This window comes from Pomacea canaliculata, linkage group LG12 (assembly GCF_003073045.1).
Source record: "Pomacea canaliculata isolate SZHN2017 linkage group LG12, ASM307304v1, whole genome shotgun sequence".
NCBI lineage: Eukaryota > Metazoa > Mollusca > Gastropoda > Architaenioglossa > Ampullariidae > Pomacea > Pomacea canaliculata.
Window position 1 is genome coordinate 12392557 of NC_037601.1, and position 26787 is coordinate 12419343.

The window sequence follows — 26787 nt, forward strand, 5'->3', positions numbered from 1 at the left end:
TAACAAAAGCGCTGCTAACCTCGCAAATGACGGGAAGTAAAAATTTCAAATTGTGTCAGAATATAGAAATCTCGACTATAGTATTTAATTAAAATGCAGGCAAATATTCACCTGCTGGTCAGTTGCCTCTTTCATTATACGGTCCGTGAGTCGCAGCAATCTCTTCAAACATTCCTTACTTTTGGCTGAAATCGTTTTGCTAATGTCTTTGAATATGATAAAAAGGACTTTTCGTTGCTTCGTCAGCAAAGACAGTTTCTAAATAAAAATATGAACGAGAGGGAAATAGTGTGTGCGCACACATCGGTGGTGACCTGGTGTAGGTTAGGCTGGGGGAGAATATGTCAAAGAGGATGAAGAAATCTGACAAAGCATTCGTCACTTAACTTTTGACCTCGCTGACGGAACGTAAGCTTGTCATCCTTCAAATGTTGAAGCTGCTGCCATCTATGCAGTTACCGCTGCATTCAGTCGTCCACTGAGTTAAAAAAAATTAGCCATTTCAAAAGCGTGGTTTGTAGTAAATTATTTCCAAATCCTTCGCAAACTTCCTCAACCGAAGTCGTAAATTAGTCTGATGGAAATCCCAGACCCATCGGTCATAAGAGGCCAACTGAAGAATTCCGACAGTCAAATCAATCAAAGAAAATACACTAAACGACAGAGATAGAGGAAAAGAAGATACTTTTTCGCGGTTGTTTGACGCGCAAAGAAATAAAATTGTGACAAGAAATGAGTGGTGAAAGGGGACATCCAAACTATTTAAGAGTCAGGTCTCAGGCTCTCAGGGACATACACCTCTTGTGTCAGTGGCATCTGAATTTGTCAGGTAAGTCTTTTCTCCTTTATCGTGTTGATCTTTCTTGGATAGATTTTAGTCCTTCTTTCTTTATCTCAATTTTCCATCAAACGTGAAGGTGTTTCTAATTGTTGTCACAGAACCATGATCAAGGTGCTCCTACTACTGCTGCTACTCAGCGCCCTGGCTACCCTGTCGGTGGCAGGCCCTCTGTTTGGAGGACTGTTTGGCGGACTCAGGTATGGAGGTGGCTTGTATGGTGGTGGACGTGGCTGTTACTACTGCTTTCCTTTCTTCGGCGACTTCGACTAGCGATTTAACGCACACTGAGGTAATTGGCCATCCGGAGTTGTGAACTTGGTGAAAAAAGTCCTCTCAAGTGGTTTCTCTTTCTCCCTCTTCTGCTTTCTCTCTCTGTGTTCTGCTCTCTCTTTCTCCCTTTTTCTCTCCTCGCTATCTCTTACTATCTCTTTTTCCTCCTCTCTCTTTCTGCCATCTCTTCCCTCTAACTCCCACTTACTCTTCAAACTGCTCAACACAACTTAAGCCAATTCTTTTGTTTGGTTTCAAAGTGTGTGGATTTTGTGCTTTGATAATTATATTATCTAGAGAGTTTATTTGTTTACTATGAAGCATTTTTCCATGTGACAGTTAGAACTCTAAATGGAATAATTTACGGAGGATGTGGTTTGATGCCTATTGCTTATTAACTCTAATGTGGCTTGTATTACCTGTGTGGTATACAGATATACTCATCTATACACTCAGTCGGTCAGGGAATGGTGGAAGCCGTGAACTGTCTCTTCCCTAGAAATTAAATAACTTTTTACTTTACAAAATTAAATATTACAAAGACAGAAGAAAAGAGGGTTAGCAGTGTATGTTGAAAACAATTTTTAAGCCACATGATAAAGTTACGCATTTTGGTTTTTATTCAGATTCCAAGATGGTGTTCTCAGCTGCAGTCAACAAACTAAGCAGCTGTCATTAGATGTAACAGCAATAAACTAATTGTCGAGCAAACATTTGAAGTTTTCATCTTGAAATTCTGTGTGAGTGAGTGAGTTGCATTTTCGATTGGTGGCCGAATTCTTCAAAACTGAAGAACACAAAAAAATTAAAACTAAAAAGTGTGCACGCACGCACGCACGCCCTCACACACACACACACACACACACACACACACACACACACACACACACACACACACACACACACACACACACACACACACACACACACACATTTATATATATTTTCTTCTTGTTCCTATTAACCCCCAGTGGAGCACAGGGCCGCAACCACACCCCGCCACAGGACCCTGTTTTGGGCGTCCCTTCCACACACACATATAAATATATAGTTAACATCATCTCTATCATCTCTGCAGCTTGCATTTCGACTTATAATGCTAGATGCAAGATGTTTCGTTGCGTGAATAGATGTTTCTGCAGTTGCTATTAAAGATGCAATGGCACAGTGGCAGTATATTAAAGTTATTACCGTGTAACTCCAGAGAATACAGTCAACCTTAAGATCGAATGTATCTCATTTCAGTGGTGAATACCCTGATAAAGGCAAATACATTCTTTTTTTTCTGGGAATAACTCCTGCCTGGTTTCAACATACATGAACCACCCTACCGACTTTCCCTAAATAACATTTACACATTTTGTAACACCAACCCATCTATGAAAGATGCCTTCATAAAAGCACAGAAGATAAACGCCAATTACTTTACAATTAACTAATTAACAAAATAAAAAAAAAGTTTAATCAAAGCACATTCACTACACTCAAAGGACATCACAGATTTCTCCCTGCAGAAGGCAAGCAGCATAAGACCACGTGACCAGGCACTGTGGAAAACTTGCCGGAGGAAGAAGTAGTTTACGAAAGTAAAGGAGGGAACTGGTCGTCCTTAGCAAGACCTGCTACTATTGTACAAGACAGGCCTGTGTGGTGAGCTTTGTCAACTGCCGCATCTATCCATGTGCAACTCCCAACGAGCAGTACCACCCAAGGGACGAACGAACGACTAAAATATTTTTTGTCAGACTGACAACATAGTCGTTCGGTCTAAAGCATCTAAGATCATTCTGTGCCCCTAGAAAGACCACGTGGACAAGGTACCTCTTAGTACATCGTGGGGAAAGAACACCTGCTAACGTTTACGAAATTCCAAAAGACAGTATGTGAGGATATTGTATTTTGAATCTCGCCACCCTGAGTGCTCAGTGTATTATCATTGTCAGCTTTGCCTGTCTTTAACAGGAAGCGTTTTAGTTTTTTTTTATCCGTGTTGTCTTCCTCTGTAGTCTGAAGAATAAAATCATTTTCTTTATATAGTAAAACTGTAAAGTCTTTTTCGTATATGTTGTCTTCACTTAGCACCAAACTTCCAGTGCTCTACATTCAATAATCAAAGGAGGCTCAAATCCCTTTATAAATTCAAAACATGTAAAAATAGACGATGAAATTTAAAGCGTTTTATTCTAAGCTATATGTGCTGTTCATACACATCCCACCCACCCCACACACACCATACACACACAATCTCTCTCTCTTACATGGATGCCTACCCTTCGTAAGAGTAGGAGTGCAATTAGGGTTGCACCTGCTGACTTTTCGAGTCCATGACGGGGGCAACCAGGTCATAGGTTATCGTGTAGACCGGCCTGTGAGTGATCTTCAGAAATACACCAACAGTTTTGCAAGTCAAATCTTTCTTGTCTAAGTTTATCTCTTTATCATAATTTTTGATTTGTCGTATACAGGAAATGTCATTTTATAATCGCGTGAACTTGACAGCTGCTACTACTATTATTATTGTTGTTATTATTATTATTATTATTGTTGTTGTTAAAAGAGAACTTCTAGGGCACATTTCTTCACGTGGCAATGGAGAATAATTAACCATTAGGAACTCAGCCTCTCGCTCAGTCCAAGATGTCTACCTTAGACAAACATGGCTATAACTTTACTAGTTTTTTTGTATTTGTCGACTCCGATGTCTCTCGGTCAAAAGAAACTGTGTTTTCAAGATAGAAGGGGGCATCACATCCAGTGGAAACGACCCAAAACACATACAAGGAAAGACCAGAGTGAGAAGAAGACATCGAGTGAGACAAAAAGATTAGTCCCCATATGTCGTTACTTGTCCCTTCTTCAGTCATTCAGGAAGTCGCACAATGGGAGTTGCACAAACCCCAGATTTATCTTTTCTCCGTGACTCGTTATACACTTACTGTCACTGAACGTGTTACTACTAGACACATGGTGTTTTCTTAGTCCAAAGTCAGGTGAAATAATTTTTAATTTTCAAACTGCGATATGATTGGTCATGACGTTCCGTCGGGCGGTTAATGATGAAAAGCTGGTTTGTGGTACCGCGATGTTCTAAACTTTCATACTCCTCGGGTTTTACTTTTGAATAATTTTCGAATAAGCAACAAGTCAAAATTTTCTTTGGTGTTAATAAATAATCGACATCACAATTTCGGTTGGTTTTTTTTTCGTTTTGAAAGGTGCAAGCACAGTCCGAGATATATTGCATAAACAATTAAAGTTTTTATAAATCGGACATTCATCTGCCTCCAGGACAAATGAATTCAGTGAGTTTAAAATTTACAGGCACAATCTAAAAAAGAAATGTGCCTTGGTAACTGTGTGTGTACATACTGATTCAAAGTAGTCATAAATATACTATAATGTTTGTAAACGCGTTTACACAGGACAGTACAAAGAGATCAACCCACACATTTTGAAAGAAACTACAAGAAATTTTTAAAATTTTGATTTTTATTGATTTCACATTATTCGTAATCAACTGTTGTCAGCCTTTAAGAAGAAGAATCTTCTGGCTCTGAAACAGAAAAAAGTTGCCACAAAAGTATTAATCCATGATGATTGGCAGTGTGTAATACAAACATTAAAAGAAACCCAAAACAAGACTCGCTGTTTATTTGTCAATTTTATTGGCCAGAATGTACTGCAGACTTCAGCATCTCAGATTCAAAATAATAACTAAATACTTCACATTGCATTGATATCTGTCAGCTGTAAAAACTTTAGAAACAAAGCTGCTTCGATGCATTGTCATTAGTTATCTTTTATGTGCGGATCTATCCGTGGTGTATAGATATAAAAACCTAATATACATTTGCTATATGAGCATTGGAGCTCTTGTGGCAAAACATTCTATTTCTATCTTAGAAATGTTTTTAAAATATCTTGGATTCGTTTGCACTTATTGTTGTCAACCTGAAGCAATTTAATGATAAGATGACAGAAACGGAAAGTGTGTGTGTGTGTTTACAACTCACCGATCGGTTTTGACTGCTATTTTTTGTTTAGTCGTAGCTTCCTCAATAGTAACCTTTGTAGTATCCTTTGAAGCCTCCGAGCCCGCCATAGCCGCCAAAACCTCCATAGCCGCCAAGTCCTCCAAAGCCTCCAAAACCACCGTAGCCGCCGAGACCTCCAAAGCCACCTAGACCGCCAATGCCTCCAATGCCGCCAAGACCACCAAGACCACCGAGACCACCAATGCCGCCAATGCCGTAGCCGTATCCACCATAGCCGTAGCCTGGGGAGATAAGGCCAGCTTGGCTGACAGCAACGAGGGCGCACAGAACAACGACGACGGCAACCTTCATTTTAAATCTGGAAACGGTTGGAAATTTTATAATCTTGTTAGTCTTATAGTGTAGTAGAACATACTGTAGTCTTATATTGAAGTAGAATAGAGTCTTATATTTTAGTAGAACATGCTGTAGTTTTATTTTGTAGGATTAAAGATATGTGGAGTCACAGGCAATGACAGATTTTGAAAAGATACTAAACAATAAGTCGTCGTCGTCGTCGTCGTCGTCGTCGTCTACAATCAGCGAAATACTGATTTCTGTGCTGCTATACAAGTCTTTATCGGTTTCTCAAATTATGAAAAAATAAATGAAGCAATAAACTAAGATTAATTACGGTAGATTTAAAAAAAAACGTGGATGTAATTAATATGATTCTATTCAAGTAGAGTTATTCTTACAAGAAAAAAATCACTGACATCTCTCAGCAATTTTTTTCTTTTACCGAGAACCCTTGAAAGCATAGTTATGCATCGATATCTATCAATAAAGGACAAAAATGAACAAAAACTTTAAAATATAATCACAGAAGTCATCGAATTGTGTCCTCACATCGAGTTTTTGATTAAATGTTAAGAACAAATCCCGCTTGTCTGAGAAAAATAAAACTAGACAGTAAATGAAAAAAAACCAAACAAAAACAACAGTATGTGTGTGTAATTCAAACTGACAGAAATCCATTCTATTCCATAATAATCCATAATTGAGTGTAAGAGAAGACCACTCTTTAAAGACTTACCGTTAAAGATGGTTTCTTGCAAGTACTGGCTGACAAACTTGGAGGTCCTTCGTATTCTCAATTCTCACAGACACTTATATAGGGCTCAGATCAGTCGCCTCAAGGGTTTTGGCCCCTGTCGTCGTTCATCAAAGTCACTGACTTCTGGGTTGTCTAATCATAAAAGTGTCTTATCCTTACCTACGTGCTACTGGTCAACTACTTTCTGATGAATATCAGTGTCAAGCATAAAACTGGATAAGTGATTTCCTGCCAAAAAAAATCAGGTCAGAGGTTTAAAACTTGGTGCAACCCTCTAAACTGATATAAACTTCTCTATTTCTGTCATCAATTACTAATAAAACTTGTTTTTCAAAATAGTTGAGCAAAGAAATGTGCTGACTAAATTCCATGAGATTTTTTATATCGCTGGTCAGTCCATCCTTCACTTGACTCATCAGCACTGGACCGCTGGTGTAGTGAATAGAATGAATAGTTTTTAACTGGGTCTCATGTAACACACTAGATCAGTGGTTCTCAAAGTATTTCGGACCGCGGACAACTTTACTTAGGTAAAAAATATGGCGGACCACCAAGGCCTAAAACTCACTCTGTACTATGAATTTCAAATTAAATTGCCGCATTTGTTTCATTTTAATTCAAAACTAAATGTCGTTTTGTGACAGTAGTATAGTAATAAGTTGACATAAAAACTTCGTCTACCTCGTTCTTTGTAATTAAAATGTTAATGCGAGGAATGCATCACTTTAAACATCACTTTGCTGACATATGCCGAATGTCAGCCGCGGACCACCTGACTTATGCCCGCGGACCACTAGTGGTCCATGGACCACAGTTTGAGAACCACTGCACTAGATGAATACAGTTTCATAAAAATGTTTAATTAATATTAAAGTACTTGTGTACAACTTTCCTTTAATTCAATAATACAAGGGAATGTTTATATTTATTTCGCCTCACTAGCTGAGGGTTTTTCACCTGACTTCTAAACAACTTGAGTGGATGGATGGCTTACTGAAATAATATTGATAAGACATGCCACTGCATGATATGATTGTCTGTGTGCACGTGCACCTTGCACGTGTGTTTAGGCCATGAGTGAGTCCTACATCACTAGCATTAAAATGAGCAAACGAGCAAGTCAATAAGGTTACAAGTCAATAATGTTAAAACGAAGAATGTAAAATACATAAGCACTTTCTTTATCTTCAAAAGACATGATGTGATGCTTTTATTGGAAGTAGAAATATTTTTTGAATAGTCTTTGTCTATGACAAGCTTCAGTTTTGTTTTTAGCTGCTTACTCACTTTTAAAAGCAGCTTCTTTGTTTTTTAAAATTTTTTTTTTTCTACTTTCGATATTTTTTCTTTTCAAAATTTCTTTATGATACTACCAAAAAATCGGAATATAATCATGAAGAAGCCCACAATGATATAATAATGGACGTGTAATACATTATGACTGTAATATACAGTGTAAAATAGATAACAGCAAATAAAAACTAGTCTATAATTTCCTTGTGTGAATAGTTTGTAAATAATGATGATGATGATGATGATGATGATGATGATGATAAAAGTAATAACAAACGTGTGATTTATATAGCTAATATTCACGTTCAGGAGCATGATCTCAGAGTTTAGTCTGAGTTTAAGACAGAACACGAAGGATGGAAGTGAAAACAACTTTGCAGACAATAAAAGACAAACACAGAAGACACAAGCAAATCAGGGAGCAAACAGTAAAGATGGAGAGGTTCATTAATCTGCAGAGCAAGAACGAGCAGGCCGACTAGTTAATTGACTATAATTACAAATATAGACATCTATGATGATTGATGTGAGCATTAGCTCGTGGAACAGTTTGTTTCAGTGCTCGCTTAAAGGATTCGACCGCGGATGTGAAAAAGAAGAGCCTTCTCCTGTTTTGTAGCACAGTAACTGAACATCCGGTGACTATACGCAGTTTTTCTTCTGAAGATTCAAATATTATATTATATGTCAGATATTATATGTCAGATTATATGTCATTATATGTGCCTTCTGTGTTTTTCTTAGTGTTTAACCCTCAGTGACTAAACGTGTTTGTCCAGTGTATGTTGAATGTATGAAAATATTAGACGGGGAAAGGTTAAAAACATGACAAGGTGTTTAGTGAACACTGTTCACCGGGTAGATGATAGGATTTTTGTGCGGTGATGGTTGATGATTGATATTATATTTGGGGTCTACTTGCCGCGCTCCTTACCACTGCAACTCTGTTGATCATGATTGACGCCTTGCTGTCCATGTTTAATGTGCTCTACCAATGTCTCTTCCTTCTCAAAGGGTCTGTCCGTCTGAGCTTACAACCTTGTCACCACAGCATTGAAAACTCGGTGTCGTGGGCTCGAATCTTGAAGTGTTCTTAGTTTTTCTCTGCCCGGGTTGTACCATACATGCTTTCATGTAGCGGCATTAGATATCTACCCTATCAAGGTATTTATTCGTGAACCCTCACTCTATTTCTCTTCTCTTTTTAAGTTATTTCAATTAAGGCTATTTATTCAGCCCTTGTGGATCCCAGTAGGATCTCTATAGGTAGGCCATTTCAGGATATAAAGAGTTGCTGTAATACAGTGTTGTCTGCCTTGAATGGTGTTCACTGTGAGTCAGTGTGCATGCACATGTGAATACCTATGGATATGTTACTATTATATTGATTCCATAGATATTTACGGTGTTCTTTGATGCGTTTCCGTATGTTATAGACCTGTAATAAAATGTGATCAAGTCTGACATTTTGTTGTTTTCCTTGCGTTATCGTTGGTTTGTGTCTTGTAGGTTTTAACGCTCTTTCGTATAAAATAAACTGAAAAGTTGTGTTTTATTAAATCTGAATAACGGTGATAGATAAAAGTTGAACTTTCTTTTCTGATATAGAAAAACAGAGTAGCATAAGTGGTAATGATCTTAGACTTAAAACTTCTCTCTGTTTTTCCTCTAGATTGTTTCTGGTGGGTTTATTTTAAAGATAACTCATTGGTAACAATCACATCAAAACCAACTTTTGTTTTGTTCTGAAATGCTGTAAACTAAGCCTCAGATAGTCCTTGTTGTCAGTTAGGGTCGTCAGTCTTTATTGAAAACGTCCGTAACAGTTACTATTCATCAACTGCACTCGTGTAGTATACAAATACCCTAACCCCAGTACCTGTTTCTGATGGGTAATTTTTATTTTTTAAAAACTCTCGGAAGTCAACAACGCAAACACTCAAATGATACTCGTCAGAACTTTAGAAGTTTTTAAATTGTTTATTTCATTTACGTATTCATGATTGAATTGTTATCACCCAAGAAGAACAATCTTGTGGCTCTGCAAAAAGAGAAAACTTATGGTTATAACACGAAAACTAAATAATAAATACGTGAAGGGCAAAAAAGCAAGATAAAAAGCAGCTTCTTGAAAAAGGGAATCTCTCTCTTAAACACGCACGCACGCACAAACGCACACACGCACACGCACACGCACGCACGCGCACGCGCACGCGCACATCCTCTACCTGCCTGCCTGTATGCCGATTTGTGTGCTCATTTTCTTTCTCCCTTATAATGATATTAGTATCAATAAACAAGTGCATTGTCATATAAAATATATTATATACTATTCATGTATATACATATATATGTATGTGAGAGACAGAAGGGGTATAAGTGTCCGTGTGTGCGTGGTCACATTTCTAACTCACCGAACGTAACCATTTAAATAGGTGTTCACTTAGTCGTAGTAGCCTTTGAATGGGAAGCCACCGCCATAACCATAGCCGCCGAAACCACCGTAGCCTCCAAACCCACCGTAGCCGCCGAGACCTCCAATGCCGCCCCAGCCGCCAATGCCGCCAATGCCGCCAATGCCGCCAATGCCGCCAAGACGTCCACCACCAAGACCACCAAGACCACCAATGCCGTAGCCGTATCCACCATAGCCGTAGCCAGGGGAGATGAGGCCAGCTTGGCTGACAGCCACGAGGGCGCACAGAACAACGACGATTACCTTCATTTCAAAGCTGGAAAAAATATTAAAGTTATTATAATTTTTTTCGTTTATTATCAAAACAGACAGAAAGAAGCAATAAAGGAAGTGAGAAAAGTAGAATAAAAGATTAATAATAAACAAGATGGTAATTAGTTGTTAAATCAAAGTTTGTTTAGATGTGAAATAATTTTGTTTTCTTTTAAAATGAAGAAGGACCAAGACACTCAGCAGTCATACGACTTACCTGTAAAGGTGCAGGAACTGAAGACTTGCAAACTGGAGGTCCTTTCGTGTTTCAATTCTTGCAGACACTTATATAAGACTAAGATAAGTCGCCTAAAGGGTTACTGATTTGTCAAAGTCTTTGAATTCTGAGTTATTTGATCATAAAAACACGTTGTCGTACTTACAAGACTGGTGAACTGTTTTTTGCTGATGAATGTACTTGTCATATTGATGATCACCTAAGCGATTTCCTGCCAAAAAATTAAGATCAGGTCGAAAGTTCAAAACTTCGTCTAAGCCGACGTGGAGAGTACTGTTCTATTTTTCTGTGATCAATCACTAATAATTAGGTGACACTTCCCGAATTCGAACGGAAACTAATCTCTCAAAACTGTCACACCGATGTGGTTTGGTGAGGAAACTGTTCGACTTTTTCACATCATTTTAGCCTGCAGTACAGTTGCCTCCCCTGATTTGCACCGGACCACCTCCTCGAGTGACTAAACGTCTGGCTTTTAAATTTAAGTCTTTTTTTTTTTTTAACTACAAACACATCTGCTCCATGAGCATTACTCCTTACACCAGTCAACAAACTGCTGGTCCATTCTCTAACACATTTTTTCGTTTTTTTCTTATGTTGATTAGTTGTCAATAGTTGTGATTATAGTCAGCTGACCAGTCCAGTATCGTCTTCTTCTGTAGATTTATGACTCTCCGTCTTTAGTGTTTATTCCTTGCTTCTTCTTTTCACATTCAATGTTTGTTGTTTATTGTTTGTCTGTGCGGTTGTTCCTCCTCCCGTCCTCCACATGCTGACATGTCTCCTCCTTATCTCAATCGTTGAGAACATGCTCCTTCGTGAACGCTATTTAAATCACACATTATTGTTGTTGCTGCTGTTGTTGTTGTTATCATTCTTATTAAAAATAATATGCGTGTGTACGTAAACTTATAGCAATAGAAGAAAATTGAAGAAACTCTCATTTCTTGTGAACATTCCCAGTGCAATGAAGCACCTGTGTAGAATGTTTCCTTTATTTGTGAAATACAAGCGAGTATTGAGATTTTGAATGTTTCACCCTCTCAAGTAGTTTAGAACAAATTACCTGTTCCTAAGTGTATGAGTGACTACTTTAGATGTTATATGACATCTCTCTCTGTGCGTTGTAGGCGCAGGCTAACGAACGAACCGACAGTCAAGAAACATTAGACTGACTATGCGTTCATTCCTCTTTTTTTCCCTCGAGGAGCATAGGACCACAACAACTACCATGACAGCATGATAAAAACATTTAACTATTGAAGTAAGAGCGTGGATTAAAAAAAAAACACGAGGTTTGTGATGGCTTCGAACTTAGACACAGTTCCAAGAAAGAGGAAGAGAATTCCAAAGAGTGGGGACTGAAAAGGAACGTGCATTTGTTTGGTGATGGCTGATATTATTTAGGGTCTGTTTTTTGTAACCTTCACTATTTTAATTCTTTGTCAGACCTGGCCCTTTATTTTCCACGTAGATATACGCCCTTTCATACTCGCGACGCTATCCGTCGAACATTAGTTGTTTTAGTCATTTCGTTTCTTCTTTCTTTCTTTCTTTCTTTCTTTCTTTCTTTCTTTCTTTCTTTCTTCTTTCTTCTTTCTTTCTTTCTTTCTTTCTTTCTTTCTTTCTTTCGTACTGATTATTCTTTTTTTTTTTTTTACTTGCAGTCTTGTGGTCATTTTAAGTTTTCAAATAAAGTCTAGTATCAGCGCGACAACGCCTTGGCTTCGTCAGGGGACGTAATGTTCAGTGATGAGAAGCAAATGCAAGAGTTTTTTCCCTTATATCGTTGTCGGTTCACTTGTCTCGCATTGTATGTCAGCCAAAATGCGAAGAGAACTTGTTTTAATAAATATTTCTTATTTAACACAGATTAATTTACTTATAACTTAATTTATCAAATACGACTTAGTGTAGGGAATCATCAGTCTATTCATTCTAACAGAAAAAAAAATTTAGAAAAACAAATAAATGCGTCTGATGTGTCTGATGGAGCTGTGAGAGATCATCAATGTCGACGAATTTCCATCCCATTTTAACAAGATTTGTTGTGTAGTCGGGACACGAGTTTTTTGTTATGTATCCAGCCCGCCACATAGTTGAGAATGTTGTGACCGCCCCACGAAGAAAAAACTTTGCCCAGTACTGGTGTATGTGTATATCTATATAATTATATACTGCTATATAATCATTAAAGATTGATGCAGTGTCCTTTGCCGTAATTTGAATAACATATGAACATGTAACAAAATATTATAAAGACACTGTTGTTCCTGTTTTGCACAGAAATATTGAAACATCCTGTCAAGAGCTTGAGCCTGTATGGAAGACAGGGCGAGGTCGTCTATCTCCTCTTCTCACGGATCAGTTTTGCGAGTCGTTTTCACGCACATGAGAAGATGGTGTTTGTCTTTTTTCGTTAAACTAGAGATTAGCAGACTTTAGAGAAAAACGTTTAGTCAACTCACTAAGTGAACATAAACAGGAAGCAAACCATAACACTTGGCAAGAATTTTATGAGACAGATATTTGTTTTTCAAATATTGCGTTTATTGATTTCACGTGATCATATCTTTATATGTACATATATGCTGCTTCTCTTCAAAGACAATCTTCTGGTTCTGTAAATGAAAAAAAAACAACTTAGTATAATAACAAAATTAGTACATAAAATATTTTTGTATAAATTAGTTTGTCACTTGCATGCCAGAAGACAAGACAGAAAATACAGATCAGTTTTTAAGTCCTTTACTTTGTTAATCATTCTCTCCTTCTGGTTTCTCTTAAAGTTCGTTAATCACTTTTTGTATTTTTCAACAGGCACGTCTTTCAAAATTTCATTGACATTTTTCTTCTTATATATAAGTACACATATTAAACTCTGTGTGTGTGTGTGTGTGCGCGCGCATGCGTGTTTATTGCGCTGACAAATATTAACATATTTCATGCTTACCCATAGTTTTAAAGTTTGTCTTTATTTAGTCGTAGTAGCCTTTAAAGTGTGGGTAGCCACCTCCATAGCCGCCGAAACCATCATAACCACCACGACCACCGCCGTGACCTCCGTAGCCGCCAATGCCGCCAAAGCCACCAAGACGTCCACCATAACCGCCATTACCGTAGCCTGGGTAGATAAGGCCAGCTTGGCTGAGAGCCACGAGGGCACACAGAACAACAACGATGACTGCCTTCATGTTAGAGCTGGAAAAATGTAGAAAAATATGGTTAAATACATACTTGTACACACACTCTCTCTCTGTACATACTTGTACATTCTCTCTCTCTCCCTCTCGCACGCACACTTTTCTTAATTAAATTGCAAGATGAGGAAAAGGTAAACATGAAATGAATCTCTTTTCGAAATGGACAATTAGATAAAGCATCTCTAATTTTTTGCATTTTTTAAGTAGTGACGATGAGGATTATCAGTTAAAGAGGATCTAGACGATCGGATATCAAACTGTAAGACCAAAGGTGATCCTTGCTGATAACAGTCTTTTCAGCCTCTTTTAAAATATTGTAACATAAGTTCAAGCACTTACCTTATAAAGACGCAGGAACTGACTTTCTTCAACTGATAGCTTGCAAAGAAAGGTCTTTTTGTGTCTGAACCTTTACAAGTGCTTATATAGGATACAATGCGTCGCCTGAAGGTTTGTTCCCCATCAACCATTTGTCACAGTCCTGGAAGTTTTGAGTTATCTAACCATAAAATCGTCTTTGTCGAGTGTTTATGCTTCGATTGATGTATATTTTTATGTTTTTCCTTGACATGTTTGCGTCACTTACACTCAAAAAAGTTGAACTGACTTCCCAACAGAAACATGAAAATCAGGAAATAGGTTCAAAAATTGCTCTAGTTTTATTATTCCACCCTGCGTCTCTAAGATCAATCACTGATAAGTGTGCGTCACACCCGGAAACAAATCAAACAAATCCCTCAAAACTGACAAAGTGCAGCTGCCAAGTTAACTGTCAGGGTGTGCCCCATGCTGGTCCATGTCCCATACAGTTCTTTCATCTACCTGTCCTTGTACCTACCTGGTTTCTCTGTCTTGTAAACGAGAAAAATGTTTGCGGAATGATCAATAGACCTATCTTGATAAAACTTACTAGAAATTCTCTTTTATATGCTGTCGGCATTATAACAAGTATATATTTAATGTATTTGTCAGTTCTACTTTCAAGGAAATAAATGTTTTTCTTATTCTGCAGGCATAACCTGGAATTAAAAATAATAAAAATTGCTTTTTTTCTTCTTATTTTATTTATTTAAGACCTTCAGAGAGACGAATACAATCCAGACGCGTCGAATGGCATTAACTAGCATTCATGCCTTCACCGGAAGTTAGTAACTTCATGAATGTAACGGTCCAACATCGTTAGTATAATTAATTTCCAGGAGACAGCCAAATTAAAAAGAGGTTTACAGTGGAGTGTCAGGGTGACGAATTTTCTGCTTCGCCGAGTGGACTGGGGAGCGAAGGAAGGAGGGAAGGTATGAATGGTGTGACGGCCATCGCTGGACAACGAATGGGTCTGTCAGCAAGATGTGTCTCTGTCATGCGTGGAGGTGACAAACAAGCTGTCCGAGGATGGCGACTTTAGATGTTGCAGCTGACATTTTTAGAACACAAGTGAGCGACGACCATGAATATGTAAAGAAATTAGACTTTTGTTCACTCACAGCTGCTATGCTGTCAAAGGCGTGATTCTATCTGTGTCTATATAGATATAAACATTATGAATATCGTCGGATAATTTAATAGCCCTAAATAACTTCCTTGCATCATTTTTTTTCTTTAGGTTTTTTTTTATTATTGTTTAAAATTATCTTCTATTCTTAAGTTTCTGTTTTTTTTTGTTTTTGATTTTCTTTTCATATTCTGCCTTTCTTTATTTAATTTTTTTTTTTTTAAAAACTTTTTCTTGCTTTTTCTTCATTCCTATTTGCTTGCCTTTTTTTCCTGCAGGTCAGCTTGTTAATTTACGTTCTGTTTTTATTTTCCATCAAGGTTTTATTATTTTTACTTTGTAATCTTTTGTTCCACATCTTTGTTCATCTTCGTTGTCTTCAACACATTCTTTCTCTGTGCTAACTGTCGCAATGTTCACCAGAACACGTCACAACTTTCTCATTTAATTTTACTCTTGAAGCACATCCATCTTGGCATTTCTTACTTTTATACCTATTATTTTGAATGAAAGCTTCGGTCACACGAGCTAGCGTTTCTTTCGCAAGCTCGAGGACAAAGTTTGTCAGCTTGGTAACCAGGTGTAGCAGTTCGCGCATGCGTACAAGTCAGTGCAAAAAACCGTGTGCGAAACAAATTGTTGACGCCCTTCAATGTCATTAAAATCGGTTTTATATATTATATAGGCGTCGCAGCTCTGTGCAGGCACACACACACTCCGAGGTCATTCAAGCATTCATGTCGGTGCAAACATACAAAGCTATCATGTTTTTGTACATAAACCTCCACTAAATAAAACCATTTTAAATAAATGCCTTCAGTTTGAATAGCATTTGAAAAAAATGCGTTGTTATTGTTGTCGTTGTTGTTGACCTGTTGACAAAATACAGAGGTTAAACCGTATAAATATGACTCATCAGTCCTCTAGCTCTGATTGACGACATCGTCACCAACTCTGGCCATCCAGTGCCATCCTCTAGTACCCACTGAATGACAGCCAGGTCAGGTCTGGAATGGTGTCTGCTTGTGTCTTCCTCTTTTTCTACCTCACTGTAATGCTTGCTGCTCGACCATGGTTTCAAGTGAATAATTTTGGGTTCTGACAAATCACTTCAGTCAGTCTTTGTACACTGCTGACAAGTCTTCACAGGCAGCAGGTATTTGCCTTATACTTTATTGTAATACCTGTATGGTAAACACCATCTTTACAAGAGAAGAGACATAAAAGATTATCCTACAGCATCTCATTTTCCGTCGGTTCTGATCAAAATTACAGAATTATAATTATAGATAATAAATCATGAAATTATATTATTAAAAAGTCACACCCTTCTCCCCTCTACATGTCAAGCTCTAGTGATTATCCCCGACCTACACAGTACAACTGAGTTTGAAGCTCTAAGGGTTCAGAAGACACAAGACAGCCCTCTGTCAAACACCAATGAGGAGAAAAACTGTCAGTTCCGGTTTAGATATCATTCCTTTGCGCCACTGCATTTTTATTTTATATTACATTACTCTTCTTTCTTTTATTTGACATTTTCTGTGCTGGTTAGAGCAATTCTGACTGCCTCTAAAATATTAACTTTGTTCCGCGAGGGAAGCTGCTAGACACGGTGGTGGGATCGAACACCGAGGAAACATCTTCAGAACTAAAGAGGTCCTTCCTTGGTCGACCGCCTAATACGATGATTGCGGTTCCTGAAAACAATTCTTACCATCGGTGGCAGGTCCAGGCACGGAAGGGGCTTGCCCCTTGCTAATGACTAATCCACAATTGCACCACATCGCCGACCCGCCGGCTGCCTGAGCACCGCTCTGTTTGTTTAGGCCGACGTTGAATCCCTAAAGTGGTCTTCAGCCCCACGCTCGTTAGCCGAAGCCCACCCACCAATCAGAACACTCGACTCGCGCCGATCCCGTCGTCCCTTGCGAACAGACGACACTTCATGCCGACGTGGAGGGCTCGTTCTGGAAGGAAGTGACGTAAATCCGACATGATGGCCACGCAGCGGGAGCACGTTTTCTGTCGCGAAGATGACAGATTGGGCGTCGGTAGTCGGCGAAGTTTTGGGAAATTGGGGGACCAGCAATCCGCGGTTCGTGTCCACGATAAGTCCTAGACTTGACATTGTATAGAGAAATGTCAACAAGTCATTTTTGTCCGGGGCAATGCCCAGCAGATTCGGCCTCATAAATCTTTTTACTGAGTTGATGAAAACATCATATTTAGTCTACTCCAGGACGTCAGAGCATCTGGATTTTGTTTTCCTGTAGACAGTTCTTAACATCGATTTGAAAGTTATTTATCATCAGAGAGTTGCTGTATGTCAAAGCTCTGGAAACTTTGTGGAAATCACGTGGTGTCTAATTGATTATGATTATTGCTCCAGTCTCGCAGACTGTAGAGTTTAATGGTCACTGGATTGGTCCATTGAAAAAGCTGTCGAAGGTACTGAAAGCTGTCAAGATGCTGTCGGTGACTTTAGCACAGGGTAGTCAAGCGGATCAGTATGAGAAAATATAATTAGCTTCTTTATGTTTGCCAACCTTTTGAACTCTGAGTCAGCCCCAGGGCCGTGCTTAGGGGCAGGCGGACGAGGCATCTGCCTAGGGCCCCGCGCTTCAAGGGGCCCCGCGCTTTTAAATTAATCGTAGGCTTATGTTGTAATGTGTATCAGCGTGCTGTCAATGATAAAAGACGAGATATCCCTAAGGAAAAAAGTGACTTTAGATCCCAACTAAAACCGTGTGATCGTGGCGTGAGGGCCCCGCACATGCTTTTTGCCTCGGGCCCCGCGGGGGCGAAGAACGGGCCTGGTCAGCCCCGTGTCCTAAAATGTAGTTCTAGATAGAAAGGTGTGCCAAAACGATTCAGACAATCCAGCGCTGCTTTACTATTTCCAGAAAGTTCCTGAAGACCAGCCAGGGAGTGACCGTAGAAAGGAATTATTGGCTTCTACTCCCCCGTCCGCACCGCGTGTGGACAGTCTGAGCTGTCATGGTGCCAGAAATGGATAGAGGCTGCGGACTCATACCAGTGAGCCTGTCACGTGACATTGATCAGGTGATGCTGTGAGTCATATCTTGGGCACCGGCTTGTCTCTTCCTCAAGATATGCGCGTGTCATAAGAAGAAGAACGGAAAGAACAAGGAACAACAAGAAAAATGGGGAGGAGCAAGAAGAACAAGAACAAAGACAAGACACTGGAGTCGTTGCATTCACGGGACTTTAGCCATTTTCTCACCTGACTGTATACAAGAGCGTATATATGTGTATGTACAAGCGTACGCGCATGAGCGAAGCTTTTAGCAAACTTTATTCTTGCAACACACACCGTTCTGCGTGTTGGTTAAATAAAACCAGTAATTACTAAACCTCTCTCATTTCTGAAATTCCAGCATCGTTTTGTCATTACCCTTAACACACGGAGTCCTGCAGAGCTGATGGGCCACAGTGTCACGTTTCCAATGAAAACTGAGGATCACAACACTGTGACAACCACCCTGTCACACTCAGCCCTCACGCTCTGGTCACGTTGAGACCAAATACTTCGGAAATTAGAGTTTCTAGAAACAGGCGACTACAAACGCTTGCAATGCACTAGCAAATATTTTCCTAGAATAAGGCAAACAACAAAAAAGTATGCGAGTCAAATATTCCACTAACGATAAATACAGCTCTGAATATTTATTCTATTTTCAGTAATTGATCTACTCATTCATTTAAATGTTTAACAAGTCCTTTCTTTTAACATTTATTCTGGGCAGGGCTTCAGCTTCCCAGGAGAGATTTGTTACAATTTGTCCCTAACACTAGGAGTGAGTGTTTGTTAATATGCATCGTGTGGCAGGTGAATAACACTTTGCGTTACGTGGAGTCGAATGAAGGGAATAGGGGGGAACCTCTTAATGCACATGCATAAAGCACCTGCAAAAATGAGCGTGCTTCCAAGTTCAAGCAACCTTCACCTGTGGGCAGCTTAAACATAAAGAAAATCTACAAACCTCTTGTGACATAAAGCTCCAACAATAACATAAGAAAGAAAGAAAGAAAAAAGAAAGAATGAAATGGAAAAAGGATTCCTTGATAACAATAGCATTATAGCTATTTTGTTTGAAAGTTATTTTGTCATTTTTCAATAGTTTGTGTTTTTGTTCTTTAGTAGGTTTATTTCATGGGAAGTAATCCGACAGCTTAATTTGAACGTCTTATGGGGTTTCCTCCCTTAGATCGTGTTTCTGCGTCTTTCGCCTTTGTCGTTCTTTCTACTGCTTGCCTGATAATTCATGTGTAACGCCTTCTACCGCATGTGAGGTTTAGTGCCGCAAGAAATCGTCTGCCATACTAGGGCGTGACGTCATCTCTTCAACAGTCCAGGAACTAGTCGCTGATGTCACGATCCTAGCTGCCCCTCGCGCTGCTAGCCTCCACCCACCTCGCGTGTCGGATCTCCACAACCACCATCCTTACTACCCGTCCCCCGCCCCAGCCCTCCAATATTCAAGGTCTGTACCACAAACTTTCAACCTCCACCACCACCACCACCACCACCACCACTACCGCCACCATTAGCCATCACCCCCACCACGTACTCTCCGTTCTTTTATCCAGCTTCCTCGTTCGCCAAGACTCTAGAAAGGTGTTTGGCGTTGACACATTTACCTGTCAAGGTGGGCCGTCGCAGGTAGAGTGATTTATTGCACTTTCACTCGCTGGCTGCGGATGGGACAACTTGATGGATGAGAAATTAACAGCGCGCTGCTCGGAGGCCCTCGCAGGGAAGGCGACACGGGCCATTGATCGCGCGGCCCGGGCGTCGCGTGTAGCCGACACGACACCCAGAAAAGGTGAAAATCGAAAAGAGCTGTCTAAACGGGTGCAGGGCTAAACGAATGCTGTACTCCTTCTTGTCAGCAGGTCCAAATGCGAGAAGAGTCTAAGAAAAAAAAAAAAAAAAAAGAGAAGACTGTGATCACTGTTAGCTGCCTTTAAAACTTGACATCGAACGCATTTTTTTCCCACAAGGTAATTAGTATGTAGTAATCATTTCAAAACAATTTTCTCCTAAAATGTGGTGAAGCAGTAATTTAATAAATATTGCACTTTAAGAGGGGAAAAAAATTCTATCCAGCAAAACCAAGAACTTTTAAGTTTGCTGGAGGGTGTACGGCCATTAGAACACTCTCCACCCGTCCCTTATTTAAACCACATAACTGTGAAGCACCTGTAAGAGTGAAGGCAGCCTGACCATTGGAAAGAGATTAGCCCTGTCAGCCACCAACGGATCATTCGAGGTGTGTTCCCGCCTCACCTACCCGGAGTGTGTATCCGAGCTGTGTCGCTCGATCTGTAGGTTTGGGGGCTGGTGTTACAAACTTACATCTGAAACAAGCAGAGATGGGTCAGTAGGTAGAAAGAGATTTTGAAGTTCTTGAAGATGCATAACAATGAAAAATACAGAAAATTTGAATTGCGAGATGTGTGGATAGGTTACACATCCAGAGAGAGAGAGACGAGGATACATAGACCGAGAGAATTAAATAATCAGAACCCAGGACCTTTCAATCATGATGGCACCGGCAACATGCTTCACCTGCTATAACTGACCAAAGGAAGAAGGGTAGTGGCGGAGACATGAATACACCCAGTCATCATTTAAGGCTATATCACGGCCAAACACCAATCCTTGTAAACAGGTGCCACCTGCAGAGGCAGAACAACCTCTCAAGACAACAACCCTGACCCTGAACCCGGGGACACCCGCCATGCTCACTGTCTCGGTGACAAGCGAACCGCCCAAACCCTAAAGCGACTGACAGTGACCATTCAACCAATCCTCCCGCGGCACACCCTCCCATCTGACCGCATGGGCTGCACTGAAAGCCACCCGACACCCCCCTCTCTCGTCAGTGACGTCAGCAAACAAACCCATTTAGAGTGCCCTCCCCTTACTACGAACGATAACTTGTTGGTCCCTGCGGTAAGAAATTGGTCTTTGACGTGCCAGTCGCCACTAGACGTGTATTGCGTGTTGGCAGCAGCCTGGTGGACTGGGTCGGCAGATTAAGTTGCAAGATGTTTAATCGTTCCTTTCAGACCAGTCTTGGCTGTGAGTCTGGCGCCGTCTGCTTCGCACTCTTCTGTTGAAATGAACCGTGTGAGGACGTAAATGACAGGACAGTGCCTGCGTAACGGTTAATGAGAAAAGCGGGGTCATGAACCAGGGTGTACTTAAAGGGCACATTAATTTACGTTAGGGGGGTCGAGGAAATTATTTGCGACATGAATTGTAGAGAACACCTGACTTCCCTACCTCCTCCAGCCAATCCCTTTTGATCGTGAATCAACTTGACAGCGGTTGTGTATGGTCATCAGATGATAGTATTCTCACCTGTCCTCGATAGAGAGGCAATGAACTAGAAAAAGGGGAGAGAGGTTTGATTACAGGGATTTCAACATTATTTCTCTCCAAAACGCACGAATTTTTCTCTGAATCTCTCTCACTCACTCATACACGCGGTGACAATAAATCCCATTTCCATGTTCTTCGTTTTTCTTCCCTTTTAATTCTTCAAATTAAACATAATTTTTAAAAAATCACACATTGGTATTTAATTAGTCGCTGAGTTTGTCCAGATAGTAGCTGTGCCACTCGTGCCTACGCCGATGCAAGTGTAGGAGGGATGGAGGAATGAGGGCAAAGTTAGATAAAGAAGTCTATTTCAAAATAACTTTCACTGAAAAATCCATGTAGACGTTGACTACGGGGAATATAAGTCAAGCTGTAAGCTGTTGGTAGAAGTGGAGTCGACCCTGGGGACGACTTAACGTCAGTTTACTCAACTCTGCCACCGTTCGTCTGTCCGAGTGTCGTCTGCCAGTTCTGCTAGTGCAGCTGTCTTCCGGTTGCTGGGCTGTGGTGACACTTACCGGCATCAGAGGGGGTAAGAAGGGGTAGGGGTGTTCAGATGCAAGTTGCTGATGCCTGGGATAGGGCTTGACTTGAAATTTTGTTTGCATCAGATTAAGTTGCTCCTGTGGGAGGAAGGCAAGAGAGGGAGAGAGCGGAAGGGAGGAGATTTCGGCTTCCTAGAAATAGAAAGATTTTAATTTGGGGAGAGAGAGAGAAAGAATGAAAAAATATTTTATACGTTGGAACGTTACCGTCTTTAATGAGGCGTGCACAAAACAGAAACTTAACCTCATAGCCTTTCATCAGATTACCATAGGTTTCTAGAGAGTGCGAGTAAAAGAGAGAGAGAGAGAGGAAGAGAGAAACAAAAGAGACAGAAGAGAGAATTCTTGGAAATGAGGGGGATATTTGCAGGATAACAAAAGAAACCTATTTTCAAAGATTTCAAAATCATTCGCGAACGTTTGGAAATGGCAAAACAGTCATCTATCATTTTTAACAGACCATCATCAGCATGTCATCAGTACAACCGTGAAGTACTTCAGCAGTCAAGACATCCTCACTCTGTTTTTTTCCTCCTCTCAAGTATCTTCTCACAGAGCCTCTTCTCATCGCCTTGACATCTCCACCCAAAACTTAGGAAGCGGAGCTCGGGGTACCCCTGGCGAGCGTGGCCCTCCATCGCTATGGCGGCGTCTCGAGGCGGTGAGTCGGTGATTGACAGCAGCAGGTTGGAATTAATACCGCGGATCTCCTCACCATCCTCCCTGTCTCCCCCATTTTCCACTCCAGCCCTCGCGCGTGCCACGACTGGCTTACAAGTCGTCTGTGACCGCTATCTGAGCAGTCATCAGGCAACTCTCTTCGGAGCTGGTTTCACCTTCTCCCATTAGAGAAGGAGTTTCTTTTCTTTTTTATGAATGTGTCACCAGTTGCATACACTCAGCTTTAAACATGGCACAAGATCAGATTCCAACCTTACATTTCCTGCTGTGTGGATAGTTAGTCGTGTGTTAGTAAATAAATAAAAGAGACTCATTTTTCCTATCTATAGTACTTATATCTTGAAAAGACAGAATTATTTTGTGTCTGTGGGGATCTGTAATGTGTCAAATGATAATCTCCCTTCTTTATGAATACATCTTAATTCTAAACATTAAAGAAATCGTTAACTCAGGTATTTTATATATATGAATGAATACAGCTTCAGCGACATGTGCCTCCAATACCAGTCTTTGCCTTAACAAGATTCTTCCATCCATCCCCTTGTGGAAGGGGTACCCAGGACGCAGATCAAATGATCAGGAGAAAACAAATGTTCATCTCCTGCACTCTCGTGCTGTCAATATCAGGTGACTTATTAAGTGCCTCATTGAAGCCACGTGACCATGAAGTCTTGCTTTCTTCACACATCAAATACCAGCCCTACCCTTTGATAAGAAGGCCGCCACGAGGGACGACACCTGCCGTTGATCCCTATCTTCTGGATGCTAACGGTTTTATTAGAGAGGCACGTAGGTCTGTCGGCCCTTCACCCAACCTCCCTCTAGTCCCTCTTCCTCCACCCCGCTACTTCGATATCATCCTCGATATTGTCTTCACCATATTTCACTACTCCTGAATTGGTGAAAGAATAAAGTATCTCGTATCATGTGTGTTTGTGTGTGTGTGTGAAAGAGAGATGGGGTGGTGGAATGGGATGGAGACTAACAGAGCATTACTTCTGGAAGAAGTAAGATCAAGAGAAACACATAAAAGTCACAATAGTCGGGGGAGAGTTAAAGGAGTGAGATCACAAAGAAATAAATTTGTTTCTGTAACTGTTCAAAGTGTTCATCCAAGCAGACTAACACCCGTACGACTGTCACACCGCCCTACTCTCACCTGCTCTTTGACTGCTGGTGACTCCATGTTAAAGAACATTCTCGACTCCAAAAGGAATGAAATTGCCGAATTAGTTTCTCACCGGGTGTCCAACAGTTCTCCCTGATAGCTTCACAATAGGGGCATCGCGAGGTAAAGCTGGGTAGAGCGAGAGTACTCGTCCCCGTGTTGTGACTGTCACAGGAAGTCATTTTCTCCTCCACTTGACTGTCTTTACCACAGACCTGTGAAATCCGTGTTGCTGAGGTTGGGTTGGTTCCCTGTAAAGACACTGTTCGCCAGAGGGTAGGAGTAGAATCAGCGAATTGTAAGACGAAGATGCAGGTGTTCTATTCATTCATTGTCCCTTCAGCACAAACGATCTCAGTGTTGTACAACCGATCATTGTTGTACAAAGGATTACTGATATCAAAGTGATCTTTGTTCGCTAATTCCAAATGTAGTCCTGTTTCCATTTGTGGCAAGTCGTGTGTGTGTGTGTCTCTGTGGATGCTGTGTGGGGTGAAGGAGAGAGAACTGGAGAGTCTGGCTGGACATATATCTCGCACTAAATCAGCTCATTTCTCTTTGCTAAATCAAACAAGATGGTCCTTAGGATGTAGATAATATTATGTACACAGTTTAACAGTAGTGCCTGGTAAAGTTTCCCTCTCCCTCTCCGCAAGTTGAAAATTGTAAAAACTATTTTAAAACAAGTAAATTTTTTTTATTAATTCAATGAGGGAAATAAGCGAGTTACAGAGGGTTTAGTATTGCTGCACATAACCCTCCCGCTTTTTTTCCTCACTCTAGAAAATGGATGAAAGCGGTTAAGGAGTCGCACATCAAGACGAGAACGAGGAGGAGTGAAGTGAAGATAACGGTTCCGACAATTACTTTGATGACGGTGATATAAACTCATCATCCTCGCTGTTTCCCCGCAGCGATTGAGCGAGAGGCCAGCAGACTTGTAACAGTACTCGAGAAGTACCCGAGAAAATGTCTTCGCACCCAAGGCGTACACCCTGTAATGACGCTATTATCGTTCTTACTTGTTCACGGCTAATGGTTTCCTACGCCACGCCCCTCTTCATAAAGTTGTCTCCCCCTGACAGTGACTTCCGGCTTGATGGCCTCCGAGGCCGGCACGGCCGGACCCGTTTCCAGAAAAAAGATGTGCAGGAGGGTCGAGAGGCCATGAGAGCCTCCTTCGCAAATTAGCTGCACCGGATATTTGAGTCCGAAACAAGAGAAATTATGCGGTTCGACTTGTTCTTTGGGCTCGCCGGCAACCAGATGTCAGGGGAGGTAAGTCTCCTGCACATGCTTGGAGGTCATCAGGAGCAGAAAGTGAGTTTGGAGTAAATAGAGTCATTCCATTATCAATTTTTCTTTTCTTTGTGTTGTCCTCTTTTAATTTTTATTCCTTTTTCTAAAAGCAAAATAGAAAAGCTATGTTCAGAAAGGAAGAGGTCACTCCTACACCGTGAGACATCGCGGTAATCTCTCTTGAAATAAATCAGCCAACCATGTCACAACAGAAAACATGGGTGTACACGTGTTGGCCATCCAGACGGGACCAGCCTGTGGCGTAACGGATCGCGGTTCGGATCTTGCCGTCCGAATGGACCGTGTGGTGTTCCTCCCTCGTCAATCGTTTGCTCAGCTGCCGGACCCGGCCTCGGACATCCACGCTTGAGCGCCTCGCTGGTAATTCGCTCCGCCTGGACAGCCGCCTTCTCTTGTTTATGAACGGCTACGTCTTGTAGTCTTGACACACCAGGCGGCGCTGTGAGGAGGTTTACACACGGCCAAGCGGTTTCACGCCTCGGTGAGAATCCCGTGTTCGCCGAGCGTTTGCTGTCGTGTCCGGCGCTTGGTGAGAGTGGGCGGACGGAAGGTCCAGAAAGGACCGTGTGGGTCAGCGAGAGTTTGTGGCTTGACTAATGGCTTTTCCGGTCCTTGTGACTGATGGGCTGAGGGATTTGTGACAAATTGTTACCGGCTCTATTTTCGCGCGCACGCCGACAGTTTGCAAGTCCAACAGAAAGGAGGTAATTGGTGTTTTACGCCGAGCCGGCAACAAAGGCTTTTTATCATGACAAAGTAGTCAGCCGTGTAGGCAGGTACCACAAATAGAAAGTAAAAAAAAAAAAAAAAAAAAATGCCCAAGACGCGATTTGAACCTGGGAAACCTGACACTAACAAATTTAAACGACCATTTGGGCTAACTCGAGTCAAACATGAAATTAAACTATAAATTGTTAACTTTAAAAGTTGTTTTATTTTGGGGACGATACTTCTGCTCTTGTAGAAGATGTAGTGCCTAGATATTGCAGTAACCTGCAAGAAGAAAGTGAATTTGTTGAGTGCTATCGCCCGAAGGATTTATTCTGAATGAAAGAACGATGTCCATTAATTTTTGCGGCTATGGAGCATCCTAAAGTATTTTTCGAGTTCCTTTGCGACAGCTCATTGATTAAGAGCAAATAAAATGATTAAGTGCAGTGACACGTGTGATTTGTGTGGTATTGATATTGCAGAAAAGCTGGGATATAGAAATAAAGTGCTTCAACAGAGGTTTGGAGTAAGTTCCCATTGGACAGAAGGGAGGGGAGCTGAGCAGATTGACCAGAAGGTAGTGGGGAGTGGAGCTTCATCATCGTCAGTAGCGGCGGCAGCAGCAGCTTCTCACAATAAAAAGAAAATTTCATTGCGATTATGATTATTATTGTTTGTCGTTGTTTTAACCCTAACCTCAAACCACCGGATCTTTTCCAGACCATCCCCACCCACTGCGCGACAGCTGTTGGTGCTGTCTCCCTCAAATACCAGCACACAATTGTAACCAG

General features: G+C 40.9%; 4 long non-coding RNA genes across 4 annotated transcripts; 1 reads left to right on the top strand and 3 right to left on the bottom strand.

Moving 5' to 3' along the window:
• Positions 1 to 751: 751 nt before the first annotated feature.
• On the top strand, positions 752 to 1824 carry LOC112577030. The gene is made up of 3 exons (XR_003101984.1): positions 752 to 829; positions 940 to 1130; positions 1738 to 1824. It is a non-coding gene; the product is annotated as an uncharacterized LOC112577030 (long non-coding RNA).
• Positions 1825 to 4582: 2758 nt separating this feature from the next.
• On the bottom strand, positions 4583 to 6293 carry LOC112577032. The gene is made up of 3 exons (XR_003101986.1): positions 6182 to 6293; positions 5125 to 5464; positions 4583 to 4664 (listed from the first exon to the last, which is right to left on the bottom strand). It is a non-coding gene; the product is annotated as an uncharacterized LOC112577032 (long non-coding RNA).
• A 3163-nt stretch (positions 6294 to 9456) lies between these two features.
• On the bottom strand, positions 9457 to 10570 carry LOC112577036. The gene is made up of 3 exons (XR_003101990.1): positions 10441 to 10570; positions 9910 to 10227; positions 9457 to 9536 (listed from the first exon to the last, which is right to left on the bottom strand). It is a non-coding gene; the product is annotated as an uncharacterized LOC112577036 (long non-coding RNA).
• Positions 10571 to 12989: 2419 nt separating this feature from the next.
• On the bottom strand, positions 12990 to 14144 carry LOC112577035. The gene is made up of 3 exons (XR_003101989.1): positions 14004 to 14144; positions 13415 to 13662; positions 12990 to 13082 (listed from the first exon to the last, which is right to left on the bottom strand). It is a non-coding gene; the product is annotated as an uncharacterized LOC112577035 (long non-coding RNA).
• Between the last annotated feature and the right edge of the window lie 12643 nt (positions 14145 to 26787).